Raw genomic sequence first — 17204 nt, forward strand, 5'->3', positions numbered from 1 at the left:
CGCCAGCTACACGTTGCTCTTCGCTGACGACGGCCAAATAGCCAGAAACACGTGTCCGAAGATACGGCACTCGACGCACCAACTTATGGTGAAAAACTTTTAAAACTCTGTTCAAATTCGTGCTAATGACTGCATTTACCATGATGCCTTGGGGTCACAAATGCTGGAATGGAAGACAGGGTGCTCCCCATTTTGACTGTTGTAATTAAGGCTCCCGTGAGCCTCTGAGCTGACGAGCTCGGGTGAAGCACCTGTGCGCCTTCTTGAGTGGTACATAAACCTGTGAATACTTTCAAGGCGGCATTTCAAGCAACCCCGCCAGCTACACGTTGCTCTTCGCTGACGACGGCCAAATAGCCAGAAACACGTGTCCGAAGATACGGCACTCGCCGCACCAACTTATGGTGAAAAACTTTTAAAACTCTGTTCAAATTCGTGCTAATGACTGCATTTACCATGATGCCTTGGGGTCACAAATGCTGGAATGGAAGACAGGGTGCTCCCCATTTTGACTGTTGTAATTAAGGCTCCCGTGAGCCTCTGAGCTGACGAGCTCGGGTGAAGCACCTGTGCGCCTTCTTGAGTGGTACATAAACCTGTGAATACTTTCAAGGCGGCATTTCAAGCAACCCCGCCAGCTACACGTTGCTCTTCGCTGACGACGGCCAAATAGCCAGAAACACGTGTCCGAAGATACGGCACTCGCCGCACCAACTTATGGTGAAAAACTTTTAAAACTCTGTTCAAATTCGTGCTAATGACTGCATTTACCATGATGCCTTGGGGTCACAAATGCTGGAATGGAAGACAGGGTGCTCCCCATTTTGACTGTTGTAATTAAGGCTCCCGTGAGCCTCTGAGCTGACGAGCTCGGGTGAAGCACCTGTGCGCCTTCTTGAGTGGTACATAAACCTGTGAATACTTTCAAGGCGGCATTTCAAGCAACCCCGCCAGCTACACGTTGCTCTTCGCTGACGACGGCCAAATAGCCAGAAACACGTGTCCGAAGATACGGCACTCGCCGCACCAACTTATGGTGAAAAACTTTTAAAACTCTGTTCAAATTCGTGCTAATGACTGCATTTACCATGATGCCTTGGGGTCACAAATGCTGGAATGGAAGACAGGGTGCTCCCCATTTTGACTGTTGTAATTAAGGCTCCCGTGAGCCTCTGAGCTGACGAGCTCGGGTGAAGCACCTGTGCGCCTTCTTGAGTGGTACATAAACCTGTGAATACTTTCAAGGCGGCATTTCAAGCAACCCCGCCAGCTACACGTTGCTCTTCGCTGACGACGGCCAAATAGCCAGAAACACGTGTCCGAAGATACGGCACTCGCCGCACCAACTTATGGTGAAAAACTTTTAAAACTCTGTTCAAATTCGTGCTAATGACTGCATTTACCATGATGCCTTGGGGTCACAAATGCTGGAATGGAAGACAGGGTGCTCCCCATTTTGACTGTTGTAATTAAGGCTCCCGTGAGCCTCTGAGCTGACGAGCTCGGGTGAAGCACCTGTGCGCCTTCTTGAGTGGTACATAAACCTGTGAATACTTTCAAGGCGGCATTTCAAGCAACCCCGCCAGCTACACGTTGCTCTTCGCTGACGACGGCCAAATAGCCAGAAACACGTGTCCGAAGATACGGCACTCGCCGCACCAACTTATGGTGAAAAACTTTTAAAACTCTGTTCAAATTCGTGCTAATGACTGCATTTACCATGATGCCTTGGGGTCACAAATGCTGGAATGGAAGACAGGGTGCTCCCCATTTTGACTGTTTTAAAAAAGAAAAAAGGCCTGGAGTGACTGTTCAGTTGCATTGCAAGCAGCAGATGTATGGCAACTAGGGACTGGGTATGGGGATGTGGATTAGTAAAATCAAAAGGTGCAGTGTTCTCTCTTGCCATTATATTTATTTTGAAGTGCAAGCGTTTTTTTTCTCCATTTTATGGGATGAAGGGCATTATTTAGAGTTTGAAAGGAGCTGAAGAGCCTCCAATTTCCAGAGGAAACACTAAATAAGGAGTAGAATCAACCAGCTGAATTTCCTCCACAGTACTATCCCTGTGTTATAGGGAATTCAGCAGGCCGATTGTACTGCATTTTTTGTTTCCTACAGAAGAAGGATTTCTAGTCCCCTACAAAATGCAAGACCCTAGGACACATCTGGAATATGTGGGGTTACTCAGCACCTTGTGGATTCGGGAAGACATGATAGTACATTGCATTATAGGTTCCCCAAAAACAATGCAATCAATCCAACCTGAATCTATGTCACACACAGCTCAGCGTTCTCATGCTCTGAGGTTTAGCAATTCTTGGAGAAGTATCTGTCATGGCATCATCTATCAAACAGATCCAGCACACACCAGAACTTCTTGATTATAGGAGACAGAGAAGCAGAAACAGGAGATAATGAGCAGGAGGCAAGGGGACCAGTACTCACCACAGCATATCCATGTCTACATGGGAAGAAAGGAACATATGAGGGCAAAGATCAGATTCTCATTCCTAATCTAAAGCAAAACCCAGATAGTGGTCCTCCTGTGCAGAGATCACATCACAGTGTTTCCACTGAATGAAAACTTTTTATATAAGATAATAGATCAAGTCAGCTTTTCTCAAATACCTCAGCAAACAATAACTAACTTTAATTTAGAGTACATTTTCTACAACATATGACATTAGTAAATGTTGCCATTTTAATGATCAGAAGCTTAGTGTTATGTCAGGTATCTACTCTCCCCGTCCCTCATCCTAATAGTGGTGGTGATAAAGATTTGTTGTTTTGTCCCAATATATTCACCTCAGAAGCAGTTGTGTTTAGTACAGGTGTCTCCAACTAGTAGCTCATGAGCTACTAGTAGCTCTCAACCTACCCATAAGTAGCTCTTCTCTGAGCAGCCCAGCCTACAAAAACTGAAAAGTGTATATTTAGAATAAACATGTAAGCTTGTCTGATGTGGTCAGTATTAAAATTCTAATAAGATTCGCAGCTCTGGATGATTTCCATTGAACACAAGTAGCTTTTACTACAGAAAAGGTTGGAGAGCCCTGGTAGACTGAAGGCTGGAAGCAAAATTCCTAACTCTCATTGCTGATGTGCTTGAGAGTGGTAACTAAACTTATAATTGGGAGTACTAATCACTTGTAGTTCCAGAATTTGAACTTGCTCTACATTGATTCAAGATATCAAACTTCACAACTTCAGATGTTTTCATTATTCTGTAAAATAAATGTTTGTTGAGTGAGACCCAAACAACATTCTGCCTTCTGTGCAGCAGCCTCATCAGCAGATGCAAAGACTGTGGGGACCTTAGGGGAGCAGAACCTTTGGACAGGGCTGCTCCATTGGGTCTAAATGTCCTCCATTTATATTCCATTTGAATTTAGGGAAGACAATGATTAGATACCTGCAACAGAAGGAATGATAAATTCCAAAGTCTGGGAAATCTGGGCTGAAGATGATATGGCAGTAGTCAAATAAAGGTATAAAATGCAGCGTCTAGTATATATTTTGGATTCCTATTTTGTTTAAAACTTAAAATGCTTATACTGTAGGTAAACCTAAACACAGTGACAAAATTGCAAGTAAACTGAAAGGAAGCAAGGTAGTCAGGAAGGACAAGCATTGGCAAAGCCAGTATGTTTCGCCTATGCAAGATAGATTGGCTTTGTCAGTGTTTTAAGCATGTTGCAGAAGATGGCTAAAAGTTAAGTAAATAATAAGAGTATGGTACTATCAACACTAGTCGCTTTGTAGCACTATTATTTTCTTTCCTTTAAGCCATGTTGCGCAGTAGCCACCTCTGCTGTGCAACCAGTCTAAAAAATATTGATCACGCCAATAAATCTCACATAGAAACCTACTGGCTTTGCCAATGCTTTTTTAAAATTTGTTTCTGTTTACTTTGTTTTCTGGCCTTTGACTACCCTTTCTCACCTCCTGTCAATGAGGCCGCACACAAGGGCTACATTTCAGTGCAGACTGACATCAAGCCTGGAGACAGCAGAAATTTGCAAAACAACGGACCCAGTGGAAGTGTAGTCAGAAGGTAGGAGAGTCTCACTGGGGAGGGCCTGAGCAACTCTTTAAGAAGGAAAACAATTGAAGAGAAAATGTGAAAGTAGTCACTTGATCTAGGCCCTTAATGACAAGATCCGCTGTACAGATAGAAGTCACTGCTGTTAAGCGTCAGTAAGACCTGCCTCCCCACCACCACACTGCTCCTAGCAGGGGTGGGGTGACCGGGAGAGCCAAGGATTGCTACCTGACCTTCTGAATTAATCTCACTGATTAACAAATAGCGGTAATTCAGGAACCACCGCCTTGTCAGAAACTACCAGCCCCCGCATTTAATTAAGCTCTAACGTACAGCTGACATCTGTGGATAGTCTGAAACTGTTGCAGTTGTTAATTCGGTAAAAAGGTGGCACAGTGAAAATTACATCCATTCCTAAAATATTTAATTACTTCAAGTTCAACTAAGGTGATGGGCTTCATAACTAAAACTAAAAATATAAAACAATACATCAATACACAAAAGTCATGTGAAATACCACCAAAATACAAACACTTTATTTATGATAAGTCCTGCCTTTGATAATTCACTAGTAACACTGTTTAAAATGTAACAATCTTACCACAAAGGGAGACATTTACACCTTTAAGACTGTGGTGTGCTATGCTAAAGAAACCTTTAATGCTTCCATCCCCTCCAAGGTGTGGGAATAATAAATGACTATAAGTATGTATAGAATGGCACTTTTCTTTATTTTGACTTATTGATTACTCTCCTCAAGATATAGGCCCTCATTTCAACCCTGGCAGTAAATGCCACCTACCGCCATGCTGATGGCTGCCAACATACCGTTAGCTTGGCGGTAATCCGCCACGGGTATTATGACCCACACATAGAATTCCGCTACTATACAGACACCCACACAAGTCCGCCACACCAAAGGTCAGTGATAAACTGGTGATAGCAAAAGCCACACCATTATGTCAACAGGAATACGCCCACAGTATCACGACCCACAAATCACTGCAGCGGTCTTTTAAATGCGGCAAACCATTGGCGGTACACACCCTGCGCTCAAAATACACACACACTAACAAAATAACACTACATTGGACAATTCAAAATACACACACCTGTACACACATACACACACCACACACCCAAACCACTCTAAAACACACACCCACAATACCCACAACCCCTTACGTAAAAAAAAAGAGACCAAGCACAGAGAGACAAGCAAGGAGCACCCACTCAATCAGAGGCACAGACAACCATCACTCATACACCATTCATGCACATCACAGCATACACCACAACACATCACCCCACACATCACCCCATACATCCTCACACATATCAATCTCACCACATCCATGGCACCCCAAAGACACCCAAGGTTTTCAGAGGAGGAGCTAAGGGTAATGGTGGAGGAAATCATCCGGGTAGAGCCACAGCTTTTCTGATCACAGGTGCAGCAGACATCGATTGCAAGGAAGATGGAGCTATGGCGGAGGAACGTGGACAGGGTCAACGCCGTGGGACAGCACCCAAGAACAAGGGTTGACATGAGGAAGAGGTGGAACGACCTACGGGGTAAGGTGCGTTCCGTGGTATCAAGACACCAGATTGCTGTACAGAGGACTGGCGGTGGACCCCCACCTCCTCCCCCACAACTAACAACATGGGAGGAGCAAGTCTTGGCGATCATGCATCCTGAGGGCCTCACACGAGTAGCAGGAGGACTGGACTCTGGCAAGTCAAATATTTACTACTATATCCCCCACCCTACCTGCATGCCATCCCAAACTCCTACCCCTACCCTCACCCACATCACTCCACCAACTCACATATACCCCACTATCACAACCCACCAATCCCAATACCAAGCCCTGCATGCAACACCAGTGCATGGACACCCATCACAGACCTGCATGGACACCCATCACCACAGCATGCCCAGTAGAGAGACTCACCCAGCCCCCAAAATCAGCACTCACACAAGGGCAAGCCAACAGGGAAATCACAATCAGAGATAGAAACACACCCATTCACAATATGGCCCACGCAGATAAATTAACAATGCATTTGCATACCAACAGGACCCCAACTCAATGTCATTGGAGAGGAGGTGCCAGCTACATCCAGTCTCCCCCCTGAAGAGGCCCACAGTGACGACAGCAGCTCTGCACGCCTGGATCACGATGACCAACCTGGCCCATCAGGGGTCTCTGGACAGTCGGTTCCCCTGCCACAGTCCCAACTCACCACAGAGCCTCCCCCTCAGGAAACACCAGCACAGCACCCACCCAGCGGGCCCATGCCACTGTCCCCAGGACACGTCAATCAGCAGTGTGTCCACCACTACAGGGATCCCAGGCAACCCCACAAACACAGGACGATCAGGGACCTGGGGTCAGTGGCAGCGGGCACACGGTTCAGGGAACAGAGGCACAGGACAACAGGGATGCTGGGAGGACTGCTGTGTGACAGGGGGAGAAAAAGCTCAGGGAACCGACTCTCCACGAGGCACTCTCAAACATCCTGGGAGCATACCACCATTCCCAGGAGACCATAGGCCAGATACTGGCCAAGTTTCAGGAGACCCAGCGGCTGCAAGAGGGACAGTACTTGGGGATCAGGGATGACCTAACAAAAATCTACACCATCCTGGTCACCACTGAGGGAGTGCTGGCTGACATGGGCAACACCATGAGAGAGACAGTGGCACAATAAAGGGCACCTGACACTAGCCAAACTGAGGAACAGCCTTCCACCTCCGCCGGTTCTAGTGGACAGGAGGCCCTGCCTCAGGACCAACAGGCCACCAGCACCCCACCCCCTGCAGAAGGAGGACCACCCCGCAAATGGTCCCTGTGATCCAGGCAGAAGACAGAGAACATTGCCAAGACCCCCTCCAGGAAATACGACTCTCCTGATTGTCACCCTTCTGTCCCACTCTGTTACCCTGTCCACCTTTAACTGCCATTGCTCCCCTTCCCATGCCCCCTTGGACAATGCACCTGTGATACCAAGAGACTAGACTCTACCATGGACTTTCCTCCATCATCAACCCAGCCCCTTGCACATACCCCTATATTTATTAGCACCTAAATAAATACCCTTGAAACAAATAACATTCTGGAGTCAGTCTAATGATTCACAAATGTATTAGTACAACATTATAAAAGCATTGCAACGTATATGTACAGTGAAATATACTACAGGGTGACCTTTGGTGGGCAGCAGTACATATAGCAGGAGCCAGAATGGGGCACAGTGATCTGAAAATAGAGATTCCAAAGGAACAGTCAGTGTCCATAGAAATAGGGAAACAGGCTGCCATGTACAATGCCCAACAGAAACTGAAATGTAAAGTGAACTTACAGTGTCATACCTTTGTGTCACTGGAAGTACTGCTGTATTATGTTTGTTCTGTTGTCCACATCTTCTTCCTCTGCCTCCTCTTCGTCACTGTCCACAGGCTCCACTGCTGCCACAAGACCATCTCCAGGCACATCCTCCTGCAGAAAAGGCACCTGGTGTCTCAAGGCCAGGTTGTGCAACATACAGCATGCCATGATGGTCTGGCACACCTTCTTGGGTGAGTAGTACAGGGAGCCACCTGTCAAATGGAGGCACCGGAACCTGGCCTTCAAGAGGCCGAAGGTCCTTTCAGTAATCCTCTTTGAACGCCCATGTGCCTCATTGTAACATTCCTCTGCGCTTGTCATGGCATTCCTCACTGGGGTCAGTAGCCATGAGAGGTTGGGGTAACCAGAGTCACCTGCAAATTTTGAAGGACAACTGTTAGACACACACTAACCCTTAGGGGCAATCCCATACCCAGACATCAACATATACTCGGATGGGGACCTTTGACTCACCTATTAGCCACACCCAGTGCCTCTGGAGTTGGCCCATCACATATGGGATGCTGCTACTCCTCAATATATATAGGCGTCATGCACAGAGCAAGGATATTTGGCATTCAAATGGGAGATGTACTGGTCCACCAAACACACCATCTGCACATTCATCGAGTGATAGCTTTTTCTATTCCTATAAACCTTTTAATTTCTCCTGGGGGGGGGACAAATGCTACATGTGTACCATCAATGGCACCAATGATGTTGGGGATATGTCCCAGGGCATAAAAGTCAGCTTTCACTGTGGCCAGATCCTCCACCTGGGGGAATACAAGGTAGCTGCGCATGTGTTTCAGCAGGGCTGACAACACTCTGGTCAACACTTTGGAGAACATTGGCTGAGACATCCCTTATGCCATGGTTGTTTGGAAGGATCCACTTGCCAGGAAATGGAGCACTGACACGACCTGCACTAGAGGAGGGATTTCTGTGGGCTGGCTTATAGCTGACATTAGGTCTGGCTCCAATTGGGCTCACAATTCTGTGATTGTGACACAATCGAGTCTGTATGTGATGATAATGTGTCTGTCCTCCATTGTCGCAAGGTCCACCAGGGGTCTGTAGACCGGAGGATGCTGCCATCTCATATGCTGCCTCAGCGGTTGAAGCCTATGGAAGAGCACGGTTAGCAGAGGGTCACCAATGTTGATTTTTTTAGTTTACAGAAGCAGTATGTGAACTCGAGAGTCAGTTGATGTGCCAATGTCTGCTGTGACGCACGTTGGTGCCATGCCCTGTGCCACCCTGAAATGGCAGCTGCCTGACCTGTGAGGAGGGAGAGGTGGAAATGAGGTAATAGCGCTGGCGTTGTGCGCCGTTGCGGTAGGCGGTCAATGATCGCCCGCAACTTCGCATTGGTTATTATTGGGCCCTATGGGTTCCAGGAGCCAATGGCGATGTACGCCGGCGGTGAAGGTACACACCGCCGCGGACATGACTGCCATTTTCTAACTATTCACTCACTTGCTACCTGACCTTTAACAGGAGAGGACCTACTCTGCAAGTGCTGCTGTGACCTGTGTCTGCAAGGGACAATGGCTCATGTGTCTGGGGAAAGGGTCTCTGCCTTCACTGCAGAGGAGTTGGAGAAACTGGTGGATGGGGTCCGACCCCAGTACACATTACTCTACGGTCCTCGAGACAAACAGGTGAGTAGACTGTGAGCATGATGCATGGGCCATGAATGTATGGAATGCTGTGGATGTAAGGCACATGTTGGGGGGTGCTGAGGCGTCCTGGACAGAGTGCAGCATGTAAGGTGGTCGATGTATGTGCATCAGGGCATGGGTGGGAACTGGTGGGCAATGAGTATGATGGTCTGGACGGGTGAGCGATTTCCATTTCTGCTGTCTTTTCCCTCCAGGTCAGCGCCCACCAGAAAAAGGGTATTTGGCATGCCATTGCCAAGGAGGTGTGGACCCTGGGGGTCTTTCACCTGCGGAGCACCCAATGCCGCCAGAGATGGGAGGACCTGCGACGCTGGTCAAAGAAGACGGCGGAGGCCAAGCTGGGGCTGGCCTCCCAACGTGGAAGGGGTGCCCATCGCACCATGACCCCCTAATGTTCTGCATCCTGGCAGTGGCCTATCCGGAGTTGGATGGGCACTTGAGGGCATCACAGCAGCCACAAGGGGGTGAGTACAGATTCAGATTCATGACTTTGCTCACGTTAAGGTGTTACCTGGGTGGGGGATGTGGGCTGTGGGTGCCCCTAGGCCAGGGCGAACATGGCAGTGTAGGTCCCTTGTTGGGCAGGCTCTGGAGCACTCCTACCTCAATGGTGTAAGTGGCCATCTGCTACTGGGTAGGGTCCTGTTGGTTTCTGGTGTGCAGATGCTGGTGTTAAGCATTGTACCCCATGGGCTGGTGACTAGCTGTGTAACTGGTAGTGCATGGGCTAGTGCATAGGGCAGCTCCCTGTGTGTAGTGCACACCAACGGTGGTGTTGTTGCTGGCATTGACCAAGTGTATCCTCTGTCTCTCCCCCCCTTTTTGTTTTGTCACCCTGTCCTTGTGTGCATTAGCATCATCTGGTGGAGGAGCAGTGGCACCGGCGATGGAGGGAGCTGCATCCCACATGGGCCTGGAGGCCGAATCCACTGAGGGTGAAGGCACCAGTGAGACGGAGGGTGAGGGGAGCACCACGACGCGGACAGGAGGGCAGACCACAGACAGCAACTCCTCCTCCAATGGAAGCTCCCTGGCGGACACCTCTGTGACCACCCCAACAACAGGTACAGTGCCACCCCCGCCAGCACCACCCTCCCAGCAGCCCCTCAGCGTGTTTCCCGTGCCCCCTCAACCAGGAGGGTGGGAATCTCCTTCACCCCAAGACCTCAGGTCCTACCCCAGGCAGCCCTTCTGCTCTCAGTGAGGAGGCTATTGACCTCCTGAGATCCCTCTCTGTTGGGCAGTCAGCCATTCTGAATGCCATCCAGGGTGTTGAGAGGCATTTGCAACAAACAAATGAATACCTTGAGGGCATTCACTCCGGCATGGCAGCCCAACAGAGAGCATTTTAGGCTCTGGCCTCAGCACTGATGGCAGCCATTGTCCCTGTGTCTAGCCTTCCCCCTCCAACTTCCTCTACCCAGTCCCAATCCCCTCAACCTCAGCCTATCCCAAGCACACCTTCAGACCAGCATTCACCCAAATCAACACACAAAAGTGGCTCAGGCAAACATAAGCACCACACTTCATCTCACAGGCACTCACATAAACACGATGCCCATGCACACACATCAACATCCACTGCCTCCACTGTGTCACCCTCCTCCTAATCGTCCACCTCCCTCCCAGTATCGTCTCCACTCACACCTGCATGCATTACATCCTCATCCACTACCTCCATCACCAGCACGCCCATTACAACACACTACTCACTGGCAGTCACCACCACCACAACCATTCACACGTCGCCTGTGTCCTCTCCCAGTGTGTTGTGACCCTTCCTCCCAAAGTACACAAATGCAAGCACTCACCCACCCAACAGGCATCCACCTCACAACAGCATCGAGCCCATGCACCTTTACCCAAACTAAGCAGACAGACACCTCCTATAACCACTCCCTCTTCCTCCACTCCCAAACCCTCCCCATCTTCCCATCCCAGTATGTATAAAAAAAAAATTCCTGGCTAACGTTGACCTCTTCGCTACCCCTCCCCCCATCCTTCCCCTCGGGCCAGGGTGTCCACATCCCAGGCCAGCACCTCAGCCACCAAGTCGGCGCCCGCTGTGGTCACAGCAACTACCAGAGGCTCAAAGGGGGCACCCATCAGGCCAGGCAGTGTACGACCGACCCCTGCAAAGGACCAACCCATTCCGCCACCTGCCAAGGTGAAAAAGGCGCCAGCATGCAGCACGGCCAAGGAGCACGACCCACCCAGCAAGGCCTCCTCCAAAACTCAAGCTGCCAGTGCCAAGGTCCCAGCAGCATCTGCCAAGGTGAGGAAGGGGCAGAAAAGCCCAGGCAAGGCACTTCAGGCCTCGTTGGCACCAGGTGAGGGCCTGGTGCCCACCATCAGAACCGACAGCCCCGCCACATGTACCGCCACAAGCACCGCCACCTGCACCGCCACCTGCCCCGCCGCGGCCACAACAACTGTCAGCAGCAGCATCCCCAGTGGGCAGCCATCCGAGGCTGCAGGAGATGGGCTGGTGCCTCCCTCCACCACTACCAGCACCTGCACGATGGACAGCACCGCCAGCATCCCCTCCGCAGGCCCCGCCACAGGCACAAGCACCTGCACCGCCACCTGTCCTGCCGCTGCCACAACAACTGTCAGCAGCAGTATCCCAAGTGGGCAGCAGTCCGAGGCTGTAGGAGACGGCCTGGAGCCTCCCACCACCACTGGAAGCACCCCCACCAGCACCGGCACTACCACCAGTATGCAGCCTTAGTCACCGCAGGATGGAGTAGGGGCCCTGCCTCCATGGAGTATCATGCTACCTGTTCCCTGCAAATCTCGTGCCTCAGACACCCAGGTGAGGGAATGTGAACTGCCACACCCCAAGTGCAGCATCACTGGGCACAAAGCCCCCTCCAGAACCAGTGGAGAAATGCATCCACTCCCCCTATTCTTGGCAGGATGAAGCAGACTGGGCACAAAGCCCCCTCCAGAACCAGTGGAGAAATGCATCCACTCCCCCTATCCTTGGCAGGATGAAGCACACTGGGCAAAAAGCCCCCTCCAGAACCAGTGGAGATGCCACCCACTTGAGAGACTGTGGCTTTGCACTCCCCAGGACCAAGCAGTGGGCAAACACCCACTTGAGAGACTTGAGAGACTGTGGCTTTGCACTCCCCAGGACCTAGCAGTGGGCAAACCACCCACTTGAGAGACTTGAGAGACTGTGGCTTTGCACTCCCCAGGACATCGCTGTGGGCATGGAGCCCCCTTGAGGAGCAGTGGCGTAGTACCATCTTCTGGCTGAGGTGCCCCCCCATCCCCGTCCCCCTGAGGTGCCTGTGTGTTTTCGACCTGATGCCCCTGCAGTGTTCTCTCCATAGTGAGGCAGAAGTCAAGTGTGGGCTTTGCCCATGATTTTTGGCCCAGTGGGCCACGGACATTTACAAAGGACAGAGTACGGCCTTCTGTACATATTGTAAATAATTGTATATCCTGTTTTTCCATTTGTTAAGTATATCTGCCTATTTCTAATATATCACTGGTTTGACTCCATTCCTTTTGTCCTTGCGTTCTTCCTGGGGGATACGGGGTGTAAATGTAATGTTGATGCATGTTTTTGCATGAATTGTGTTGTGGGTGGTGGTGGGGTGTCGTGTTTTGCGTGTGTGCACACTCTCTTTTTCCTCCCTCCTCCCCTGTGTGCTAGGTGCAGTACTCACCGTGGTCATCGCCGCCGCCTCCTGTGATATTCCTCGTGTATGAGGAGGTAGACCAGCATGGGTAGGACCTGCAGCTCGGGCTCCATGGCGTCCTGCTTCTTTGTTGAGTGTCGAGTGGTGAGTGGTCTCCCTTCTGTGTTCTGTTTCCACCGTGCTTTTGATGGTGTTGGTACTGCCCCAGAAAAGCTGGCGGATTGGCAGGTTGTGATGGGGTGGGTGGTACATTGTCTTCCGCCTGTCTGTTGGCAGTGACTGCCACTGTGTTTGTTGCTACCGCCGTGGCGGTCAGTGTGTTAAAGTGGCTGTCTGTGTTGGCAGTTTCCCCCGTGGTCATGATCCCATTTTTGTTACCGCCGGCCTGTTGGCGGTATTACCGCCTCTTTAACACCGACTGCCACAGTTGTAATGACAGCCATAGTGTTGATTTGTTCCCGATAGCCTCTTTTCCGTCTCTTGAGTATTCTTCCATTTCTTTTCCATACTTTTTCTTCTTCTTTTCCCTCCCCTTATTTTCCCTGTTTTTGTCTATTCTTCCTTCTGTAATGGTCTCTCTTATTTTTCCCTTTTTCTCTTATAATGTTCTCTTGTTGGGTTTTCCTTTTAGGTGCAGCTCAGGATTCCGTGGTCCTTGCTCCTGAGCATGAGGAGAGAACAAAAAGGACATAGGAACAGGAGGTAAGTCTTTCAGTAGGTCCTCTACTCATCCTTATTGGGTTAGTGTAAGTGAAGATGAGTGAATAATTGTGGATCCTCTTCTACTAACTTTTATACCCTTTAATTCCCCATAAATGTGTGCAAGTGAAGAAAAAAAACAAATAATTCAAAATCTCGAGTAGTTGTTTACATATATAACCCTTGCTTTTCACTACATTTGTTATCATATTTTTTTACTGTCGCCCTTTTGCCACTTTTCTTTCCCCCTTCCCTCCCAGTTTGTGCCTTTTATACCCTTTAGTTCCCCATAAATGTGTGCAAGTGAAGAAAAAAAACAAATAATTCAAAATTTCGAGTAGTTGTTTATATGTATAACCCTTGCTTTTTACTAAAATTGATATCATATTTTTTTACTGTCGCACTTTTTCCACTTTTCTTTCCCCCTTCCTTCCCAGTTTGTGCCTTTTGTCTCAAAGCAATGGTCGAGCCCCATATACAGGCACGTACTTGCTCTAGCCACATCCCTCCGGGGACATGGCGGGTTACTGGGTTCCACACCTGCATCTGCTGCCACTTTCTGTTTTTCCTTCGGTCGAGGCTCTGTTTACAGTCTCCTCTCCACTCTTCCGGGCTGTATTGTGTCTCGCTGCTGCCTCAAAACAAACATAGGTGGTCATTCTGACCTCGGCGGTAAAAGGCGCCTACCGCCGGTCAGAAATCCTCCATAATTCCGCCGCGGTCGCGGTAACCCGCCACGGTCATTCTGACCCGCAGCAGCCAAACCTCCGAAAATCCGACAGCCACAACAGACCGCCAGACCAGCGGTCGGCGGAAAAGTGGAGGTGACCAAACCTCCACCGTCACGCTAACAGAAATACGCCCATGCCATTACGACCCACGAATCCACGCGGCGGTCATTCAAACGCGGTTTTCCATTGGCGGTACACACCGCCGCGGTCAGAATACACACAAACGAACAAAACTCAGCCACATTGGCCAATTTGAATTCCACACACCTGATACACATACACACACCACTCCCACACACACAATACAATATAAAACACACACCCACATCACCCACAAACCCCTACGACAAAAAATTCAGAAAGAAGCACTGAGAGACACATCAGCGATCACAGAATACCATCACACAGAGGCACACTACACCATCACCCACACAATATCCACACACAAAACAACACACACCACCACACTCAACACACTTAACTACACATACTCCACCCCACACATCATACACACCACTCCATGGCACCCCAAAGACAGCCCCGCTTCTCAGACGAAGAACTCAGGGTCATGGTGGAGGAAATCGTTCGGGTAGAGCCCCAGCTCTTCGGCACACAGGTCCAATACACCAGCATTGACCGGAGGACGGAGCTATGGCAGAGGATTGTCGACAGGGTCAACGCTGTGGGACAGCACCCCAGAAATCGGGAAGACATCAGGAAGCGATGGAACGACCTACGGGGGAAGGTGCGTTCCATGGTATCCAGGCACAACATCGCCGTGCAGAAGACTGGCGGAGGACCCCCACCTCAACCCCCACAATTTACAACATAGGAGGAGGAAGTCTTGAACATCCTGCATCCTGACGGCCTCGCAGGAGTCGGCGGAGGAATGGACACTGGTAAGTTGAAGCTTCACTACTGCTTCCCCCCCACCTGCATGCCAAATCATACCCCAACCCTCACCCCCATCCTCGAACCCCACCCTCACCCCCACCCCCACCCTCACCCCCACCACCATCCTCACCCCCACCACCATCCTCACCCCCACCTCCAGCACACCTATTCCCTGCCAATGTCTCACCATCACAACCCACACATCCCAAAACCTAGGCCTGCATGCGTCCACTGAGCATGGACACCCATCACCAAAGCATGCCCAATGCATATACACATCCCCCCCACAAGCCACCCTCACCAAAGCCCCCACACACGAGTGCCAGCACTTGGGGACACGGGAACCCACAGATACACCCATATGCCACACATTGAAACTATAACCATACCTCTATACCCCTGCAGGACCCGACCGCCAACACACTGCCACGGAGGGTCCGGAATTCTCCACACCCCCCACCCAAGAGGCCGTCAGCGATGACAGCAGCTCTGTCGACCTGGACACCGATGACCAGCCCGGACCATCGGGGACCTCTGGACAGTCGGTTCCCCTCAGACAGCCACAGGCCACTACAGACCCAAACCCCTCTGGGAACACCAGCACAGCTCCCACCCAGCGGGCCCATGCCTCTGTCTCCAGGGCGCGTCAATCTGCGGTGTGTCTACCACTACAGGGCACCCAGGAAAACCCACCACCCCAACAACAACAGGGACCTGGGGGCAGTGGTAGTGGGCACACCGGCCAGGGGGCAGAGGCCCAGGGAAACAGGGCAACTCGGAGGGCAGCTGTGCGACAGGGGGGGGACGGGCCCAGGGAACCCACTCTCCACGAGGCCCTCACCACCATCATGGGAGCATACAACCGCTCCCAGGAGACGATGGCGACAGTACTGGCCCGGTTCCAGGAGATCCAGGTACTGCAGGAGGAACACTATCGGGGGTACAGGGAGGACATCAGAGCCCTCACCTCCACCCTGGTTACCATGGTCGGGCTGCTGCAGGACCTCATCAACACCAGGACGGACACTCAACAACAACAAAGGGCCCCTGCCACTAGCCTGGACCAAGAACAGCCAACCACCTCCGCCGGCGCTAGTGGTCAGGAGGCCCCCGCACAACAGCAGCCCACCAGACCCCCACCTCCTGCAGGAGAAGAACCACCCCGCAAGAGGGCCCTGAGATCTCGCAAGAAGACAGAGTAGGATGTCAAGACCCCCGCCAGCAAAGGATACCACCTGATGTCATCCCACTGTCCCACATTGTCACCCTGTCCATCCTTGAACTGCCCATGCTCCATCTCTCCACAGGCCTCTGGACAATGCACCTGTGTGACTGTTACTCTGGACTCTGCCATGGACATTCCTTCACCATAGCCCCCACCCACTTGAAACCACCCATCCCATTTTGAGCACTGAAATAAACACCTATTTTGCACAAAACCATCTGGAGTCTGGCTGTGATTTCAAAATATTGTAATTGACATGACAGTGCAAATATGTCCTTGTACATAGTGAAGTCAACAAACAGCTGCCACAAAGCTGTAGTCCATGGGGAAACGAAGCACAGGACTCGTAGTGGGGACCCCAGATCTGAAATAGGGAGGGAAAAGCCACAACTCAGTCATCATACACTGGGGCAAATAGACAGGCAGCAGAGATGCAGGAGAGTAGTTCACATTCACTAAATTATGTTTGAATTGTTACCTGTGTCCTATTGGAAGTACTGTTCAATGATTCTGTCCCTGTTGTCTGTTTCAGCCCCGTCGTCTTCCTCCTCGTCACTCTCCACAGGTTCCACAGCTGCCACTACACCACCGTCTCGACCATCCTCCTGCAGGAAAGGCACCTGGCGGCGCAAAGCCAGGTTGTGAAGCATGCAGCAGGCCACGATGATGTGACACACCTTCTTAGGTGAGTACATTAGGGATCCACCTGTCATATGCAGGCACCTAAACCTGGCCTTTAGGAGGCCAAAGGTGCGTTCGATCACCCTCCTAGTACGCCCATGGGCCTCATTGTACCGTTCCTCTGCCCTGGTCCGGGGATTCCTTACTGGGGTCAGTAGCCACGACAGGTTGGGGTACCCAGAGTCCCCCAATAGCCATA

Source organism: Pleurodeles waltl, chromosome 8 (genome assembly GCF_031143425.1).
Source record: "Pleurodeles waltl isolate 20211129_DDA chromosome 8, aPleWal1.hap1.20221129, whole genome shotgun sequence".
NCBI lineage: Eukaryota > Metazoa > Chordata > Amphibia > Caudata > Salamandridae > Pleurodeles > Pleurodeles waltl.